Source organism: Aphis gossypii, chromosome X (genome assembly GCF_020184175.1).
Source record: "Aphis gossypii isolate Hap1 chromosome X, ASM2018417v2, whole genome shotgun sequence".
NCBI classification, from domain to species: domain Eukaryota; kingdom Metazoa; phylum Arthropoda; class Insecta; order Hemiptera; family Aphididae; genus Aphis; species Aphis gossypii.
Window position 1 is genome coordinate 34925824 of NC_065533.1, and position 8897 is coordinate 34934720.

The following is an 8897-nucleotide window of genomic DNA, read 5'->3' on the forward strand; positions in this document are numbered from 1 at the left end:
CTGCAGATAATGATCATATTTTATAATGTTATAATATATTATTATTATTATATTTATATACTGTATAGATTGTATGGTTCAAGTAACCACGAAAAATAGGTCATACTAACCATAAACTGTATCTATGATGTACCTATATAAAAGAAAAACTCGTATATCAAAGCAAAGTCTAAATTGCTAAATTTTACTGGATACTTGTAATACTATTCAGAGGTCACTCATATAAAAATTCATAAAAAATCAGATAGCACAGTAGTATAGTGAAGTGTATGGACATACAGTCATATAATATTAATTGTATCATACTAAGTGTCAACTTTAGTATGAAAAAATTGTTAAATGCTATTACTGTGATCAATTACCCTAAATCTTGTACAAAAAATGTATTAAATAAATAATTGAACATGTATTTGTTAAGCTTTGAAAAATCAACCTCATAAGGGTTAAAAGATTGGTATCAAAGTTAGTATAGAAAAATATTAATTTATTATTCAATCGTCAGGTGGGTTTTTAAAATTCATAAAGTATAAAATACACTACGGGCTATTTTTTAAGCATATTATAGTTTTATAAGCCTAACTACTGTTGATTAATATGATGAAATACGACAGATTTTAACAGCGACTTAAAAAAAAAAAATGTTAACACATTTTTATTTTATTGATCAAATTAAAAATCGGTGTTGCTTACATTTGTTGTAAATTTTACTGGATATTAGTATATTTAAATAGATTAGCAAAAGAAGTTTTCATTGCATTGAAACCGAAATAAATACATCAAAAGCGCTGTACACTAACTAATACAATATTGTGGATTATTGCACTTCTCGATCGAATTTGTATTTTATCCGTAAATACACTTGTCCATACAAACTTGAGGACAAGTACTAATTTAAGTGCCCTGGAACTGAAATACATTGAGTAAATTTTTATATTTGCTTATTTTTCTCAGAGTAAGTCGGCTAATACTGCCATGAGTACCATGATCAAATAGGTTTTTTTTGGTGAATGAAAAATGTATAGAAACTAGAAAGCCATACGTGGAAATTATATAAATGGCTCACACACATACAACCACTCACGACTCTTGCAAACTAAATATGATGTAACAAATTCATTGGATACAGTATGTATTTTAAATACATTGAAATTTATAACTAATTGTATAATAAATTGTATCATAATAAATAATTTTATTACAAACTAGCTAAAATCCATAAAAATATACGTAATGCCTGGATAGAACCACCAACAGTTAGGGCCAAAGACGAACCAATTTAATGAAAACAATTAACTCAAATCAAGTGAACACACGGTTTTTAAGTTAGAAGTTAATAGTTTTAATAGTTAACACTAATAATAAATTCGTCTCAACAAGATTATAGTTAATAAGGAAAAAATATTAACTTAATTTAGTTTAGAGAATGTTAATTTACTTCTTTAATTAATATTATGTAGATCACATATTCAAATTAAAGTGTTTTTTTGCCTATATAGGTAGGTAAGTATAGAGATTTTTATCAAAATATAATAATATGACAGAAGTATTATAGTAATAGATTATTAATTGTATTAAAAACCGTTTAAGCAATTAATGCATGAAACTATTAAAATTTTAAAATTTTTAAAATATATTTTATTTGAACTTATTGAATTATTTTTAATAATCAAGCGTTGACATATTATTTTTATTTATTGTTGATACAATAAAATAACTTGATTCGAACTTTAGAAGAAAACAAGTCAAATAATTTTATATCCCATTTATCGGGATGTTTTATGAATTAATTATAGATGTATTTTTCTACAAAATACACATACACAAAAACGTAATTATACGTATTCACTATTCGGTCATTTTAATAGAATCTTGAAATCGGTTCATAATATACAAATATTTCCATGATCTTCAAATTTAGATGTTTAAACTATGTTCGTTAATACAGCCGGTGTCATTATAAACGATTTCTACTGTATAACCTTTGTTATTAATTACTAATATATTTTATTGCTACAATAATACAATACACGACTATTACGACTATGATCACATTATTAAGCGAAACAAAAAAATATTCTTTTAATGTTATTTTACAAGCAAATTTTAAAAAACGATAAAAATTATTATTATTAGGTATTATACTTACCTACTACATGTTTTGTATATATATATATTATTATATCATTTAAATAATTCAAAATAAGTAATACGTTTTTGTTTTAAGCAGATTCGTGCATTTATATTTTACAATAGAATTTTAGAATTTATAATAATATTACAATTATACTAAATTGTACAGAATTGTCTGAGACAATTTTTTGAATGTAAGACTATATGACATCAATGACAGTAGCTATTAACTTTATTTCTGTGAATGCAACCGGAAAAGATTTATAACATTGAAATACAAACTACTGTGTAAAGTATATAGTTTTCTTGTTAATAAAAATAAAAGCTAATTTAATAAACTAAAAATATTGTTTACAGAAATAAAATCATGTTATTTTTCGGTCTACTGTAAAAAAATATTTAATATTTTTCATGAAAATGTCTCCAAAAACATGTCTAAAAAAATGAAGAAAATAATTTTCTTACTAACTAATATACCTATATAAGTCCTAAAATGTTTACTTTAAAATATTTTATACTTCAAATATTTGTATTCTAACAATATTATTCTGTAAATAGGTTATGTTTATTATTACGAATACAATTTAATAGAATATATGTACAATAAAAAAATAATAATAATAAACTAATGATAATATTAATAAGCTGTAATATTCATGTTAGGTAATCCAAAATTGCATTCATACGTTATTAAACTAATTATACTAATTTATTTTATCTTACTCATACTTATTTATACACATATATTATTATGTCATAGTTTGATGTATTATGTTAACAAAAGCTTAAGATTATAATATCATAAGATATCGAAAAAAAAATCTTGACACAAGTGTATCTAAAAATCCTACCCATAATGCCGTGTAATGACCATTATAATATTATCGAACAATAATAACTTTCTGTTTTATTACCTACTACACGTATTACGTCTTATTACGTCATTCCGAAAAGCTTATAATACAAAATTGTTAGTAATAAAATTGTACTATATTTCCATATATTATATTGTATTTGTATATTTTTTTCGGCCTATATATTGGATTTTATTTATTTTCATGTAATATTGTATAATTTATTATTATTATGACAACAGCTATAAAAATCTAAGCACGGATGTTCTATGACGTATATTTATAATATATCAATATTAGTAATTACCTATTAAACTGCAGAATATAAATTGTATTTTTAAATTTAACACGATATAAACCTAAATAAGCCAGATATAATATAATATATTTGCTTAAGTGTAAAATCTGTAAAATTCTGAAAAATCTGTATTATAGTATTAGTTGTTTGTTTGTTTTTTTTTATTATGGATGAGTATCTACAAAATTATTTCAAATATTTTATAAAGTTAAATGAATATTATGTCTAGGTATTAGGTGCACACATTTAATAATACCATAAAAAAGAAACCAAATGTTTATTTTTAAGAAAATCTGGTAAATTACAAGTAAAAATTAGAGTTTATTCGGTACTGTAGGCTTATCCTTCTCATTTAGATTTGTATGGTTAATTTTAACTAAAATATTAAATGTTAAATACACTTAATTAAGATTTCAGTACAAATACTCAACTAAAGATATAGAGCTGATCACTCAACGTACAGGTAAAACATCTCTAAAAGATAAAAAATAATTTAGGTAGGTATACTAAAATTATTTGATGGAAAGGTATATTATAATGTTAATTGCTTTATAATAAACATAGTTATACCTATTAAATATCGTTCAATAAACAGCAGTAATTGTTATCAATATATACTTCAGACTATTTACATCCCACAGACCCACAACAACAACAAAGTAAATTGTAAATTACAATGTCAATCGTGAATATATTATTTCTATCTACCTTGTATCATGGAAAATCGTATTTCATTTAAGTTAGTTTTAGACTTTTAATCATTACCTTAAATATAAATACATACACGAAATGAGAATAAACTGTGTCAGAATATGCATTTTTTTTTAATCCTTAATGTGGTTTATATACTGCATTTATAGACTTACATAATATATCAAGTCAAGTGTGGATTTAAAATTTAAAATAATTGTATGTTTATTTCAATTACAATTTGATTTAAAGTTAATTTCGAGTTACACTAGAAAATTAATTGACACTTAAATTGACTTTTTAATGACCAAAGATATATACATTAAATAAATAATTATCTCTTACACATAAATATTATATAATATCATATATTATATATTTTAAAATATTTCAAGTCTCAAATTATGAATGATATTATTACCACGAACGTGGACCGGTCATTTAACATCTCGTATTTAATATTAAAATGATTCATTTATATTAAAATATAAGTATTGAGTAAATTTTATTATCATTTATTAATTGATAAATTGTTTTGGTAATTATTTGAAAGCTAATGTTTAATAGGTACTTAAAATATTTTTTATATTAAATTATTTATTTTAATTGTACTTTACATATGTAAATACACTGATGATATTCGATGGAGGTTTATTTTATTATATAACACCATCTTTTTGATATTTTTTTTTAGATTAGGTATACTATTAAATTAAAATTTAAAACACTCAATGAAATCAATTATTTTTGAATTTCCCTGTTACTTTTAAATTTGTTAATAAACTTGCTGTGTGTTACTCTTGTATATTGTTATAAATTATCGAATAACTGCATACAATTATACTAAAATACTATATGTCAATAAATTAAAAAAGTAACAAACAATTAACGCAGTTATAAGTTGTGATAATTACTTAGTAAATTAGATAAAATGTAGATTATCATTATTGTTATTATTATTTATGAATACAAAAATAATGATTGAAATTAGCTCGCAATAATGCAATGATATAATATACAACGGGTTTATTTTCATGATAATTAGTGATGTGGAAACAAATAAATTTAACTTGAGAAACGGAAGTGTACTTTGAAAAGGATTTAAGATGGTAAAACAAGAGAGTCTATTAATTAACTATTAATAAAAGTTGTTGCAGTATCTGCGTATCTACTGTCAGTTTAAAAATCTAAACACAAATATACCTAGATGGCTAGACATCTACAAAAATAAGAGTGTATCCGCTAGAATAATAATAAATGTTAAGTATAGGTATCTAATAGTTGTTAAAGTTAAGGAAACTTTGTTAGTAGTTAATAGGAAATTAATCAAATTGTTTTTAGTCATTTTTAGCGTAAGTCGACAATCATTGACCAATTTAATATTACGAAGAAATATTTTCATAACATCGTCAATTGTCAATATATATATATTATATATTTACGAATTACGTAAAATTAATATTACGTTGTACACTAATTGAAATAAAAGAAAATAATAAAAATTAATAATAATAACTTTATTACAGTATTTGGAACGTTCACTAAAAAATCGAATTCGTTCAAGTCGAGTGCTTAAAAAATAAATTCGTTCACATTCACATTCGTATTTTTTTTTTTAACAAACACGTACACATTCTTTGAAAACATGAATGAGTTCATTTAAATTTATTTTTTTATTTTTATGAACCGTTTACCTACAGTTAATATAAACGCCCATAACCATATAATATTATTACTCGACTCAAAAATAAAAATTAAATTTAGACTTTAGAGCATAAAAATATATTAAGCATCTGAATTCCGAATTATATTTTAATATCTTATATGGTACGTTATTTGAGTTAAAGCTTATTGGATTTTCTAGTAATAAAATTAAGTAAACACTAGACTTGTAGCCGAAATATGGGATCTGGTCGCCTTAGTTTTGTTAGCTTTTTAGTTTTTTTAAAGTTGAAAAAAAAGTTTTTGGCAGAAGACTTCAATTTAAGTTAAATTAAAAAAAAAATACAACTGTAATTCTTTGTATATCTATATGAGACAATTTAAATATTAAATAGATACATAATAAATAAATAATTCATATTTTAAAACTTTATTAAATAAAAATAAATACAACTTGCATTCTTTTGTTAATGTAAAATTAAACAAAATACAACTATTGATACACGATACTTATAAATAAAACAAAAAAAAACAAATTGTATATTTTAATGAACTTTAAAACATTTTATTTTATTTTTTTTTTTTTTGATAAAATTAAGTTTTCATAAATGTTTGAAAGAAAAATCAGTAAATTTTATAGATGAAAATATTAAATAAAATATATCAATAATACAATACATACCTTTAATGAAAGTCCTTCATAATATTATGTCGTTTTTAATTGGTAAATGATTTTTTTTGAAGTGCTTTTAGTTTTTCTGGATGATTCTAAGCATGAGACTTAAATATTTTCGTTTATTTCTTCCACATACTTAAAATATTTATTAAGCCCATGTCACAGGATACACTTCTTGTTTTCTAAATTAATAATATTTTAATTTCTTTTATTAGAATCCATATTATGGTATAAACCGTTTTTGTTTAAACTCATTACATATAAATGTAAAATTAAAAAATAATTCTAGTATAGTGTTATTATACTTACCTACTCACCTACGTCTAAATTAGAGACGGATCAGAACAATAACAAAAAAAAAACTCTCACTGCGTTACTAAATAATTTTAAATATAAGAAGATCACAGTAATTTTGTAAGCACATTTTAGAAAATTTTCCATATGTGTTCTACGCGTAACTGTCGTTTTGTAATTCCCGGTAATTAAATCTAAATTTGACGGCACCAAAGATAAACCATAAAGCTTACTCGTCCATACACCTCTATCTATATTCATTAATTATTTCTATTATGAATTAGCCGACAAGGTATACCAATCATAATATTATTGTTATTGTTGTTGAGACCCACTGGAATTTCACTGGAATTTATTTTTTATAATTATTAATCAAACGAATTCAATAATGATTAAAATAGAAAAATATTCATAATTATTAATCAATAATCAAACAATTATTTATTAATTAAACATCTTAAATCGTTTAAATGCATTAAAAATATAAACGTCGTTCACGTTATTTTTAAAAAAAAATTAGTGACATTTACTTGTCATTCATTAAATAAGAGTATGAACGAATTATACGTTGGTGCGTTCATAAACAACATTATTTCCTAACACTGCAATAAAGTTTATAGTGTGTATTTTACAATAAATTATTACACTTAATATTGGCAAAGACTACAGCAAATAAATAAATATGTTACCTATGAGTAATCAGAGCATTGTGAGAGTAGTTCAAAATAAAAAAAAAAAACATAAAAGAGGAAAATTAAAAAGCGGGGAAAGTAGATAACTGCACTTTTATACTTAAAATAGGTTTTGAGTGAGTTTTATGAGTAAGTCACTGCAATGCACTTATACATTTGAATACAGTGATGAATGATTGCATACAAAACACGGTTCTGAGCGAAGATTATTTGTCTGTTTTTATTACTAAGTACATAATTTTATGTTTATATTTATATTGCGATTTAAGTAATTTATTTTACTATTGTAGGTAGGTAGATACCTAGTAACATAGTAATTTGGATTAATTTTTGGCAAAAAAAAAATTAACGATCAAAGTGTTAACGGTTTATTTATATTTAATAGCTGTTATACTAAGTATAATATTATTATTTACCCATTAAACAATGTCAAATACAATAATTATTTATTATTCAACACACATTATATTTTCAAGAAGACTAGGTTGAAAAATAATACTTCTGATACTAAAATTTTAATTGCTAAGTGCTATTTGGTTTAGTAATTAACGTAATAAAATAATAATTTCATCTATACTTAAATACTTGTAGTACTATCTTAATCAAACATGTACTTTTTTACTTCTATAAAATAAGTAGTCACTCGGGTCTACTTATGATTAACTATTACAATAGAATACACTTGTAACTAAATCTTATCTTACATATTATTTAATTCGATTTTACAAGTTTGGTTTTATCAATACAATAAATTAAAGTTTACTAAAATTTATAATACTCAGTAAACACTTCACTGTTTATAATTTAAGGTAGGTATACAGTATAAGTATTCAAATATTTATAAAAATAAGGGTTGTTTACTCGAACAAAATTTTTTTGTGACGATAATAGTATTAATAATTATTAAAAAAAAATTTCAGTTGATTAAAACACTTATATAATATCATTGTTCGCAAAAATAATAGTACCTGTATAAATAAATTTAAATGTCATTATCAGACTTTTTGTTTGCTAATATAATTTTAAATTTGTTATTGATTTTATTTTATATTTTTATTACACAATAAAATAAATACTTAATACACATTATATAAATATACATTTATATAATCATGATTTTATTATTTATGGACATACACCAATAATAATAATACCTCCATAAATATTAGAAACAATAAACGTAACTCGCCAGGACATTTCATTAGTACTCTACATAATTGTATTATCAATATATACTAGACAATTTGTTCATTTAACATGTGTGACAACACGTGTTCCTCACAATAATGCCACAGTCAATCTAATACTTCATGATAATATTTTAATAAAATTATTATGAAATATGTGTAAATAATCAAATGTAAAATAGGTAGTTCTTATAATAGTAATGATACTTACCAATCGATAAGTATGAAAATAAATAGTAAACCTATAAAATATATATTTTCACATTATAATAGGACGTACTTCAGTCAAAAATACATATAGATATAATAATATGATAAGATAAATATATACATTTTTAATCGGCCACTAATTCTCCAACTGTGGTTAATATGATAATGAACTCGTAACTTTAATGCCACCAAAGTCTTCATCAG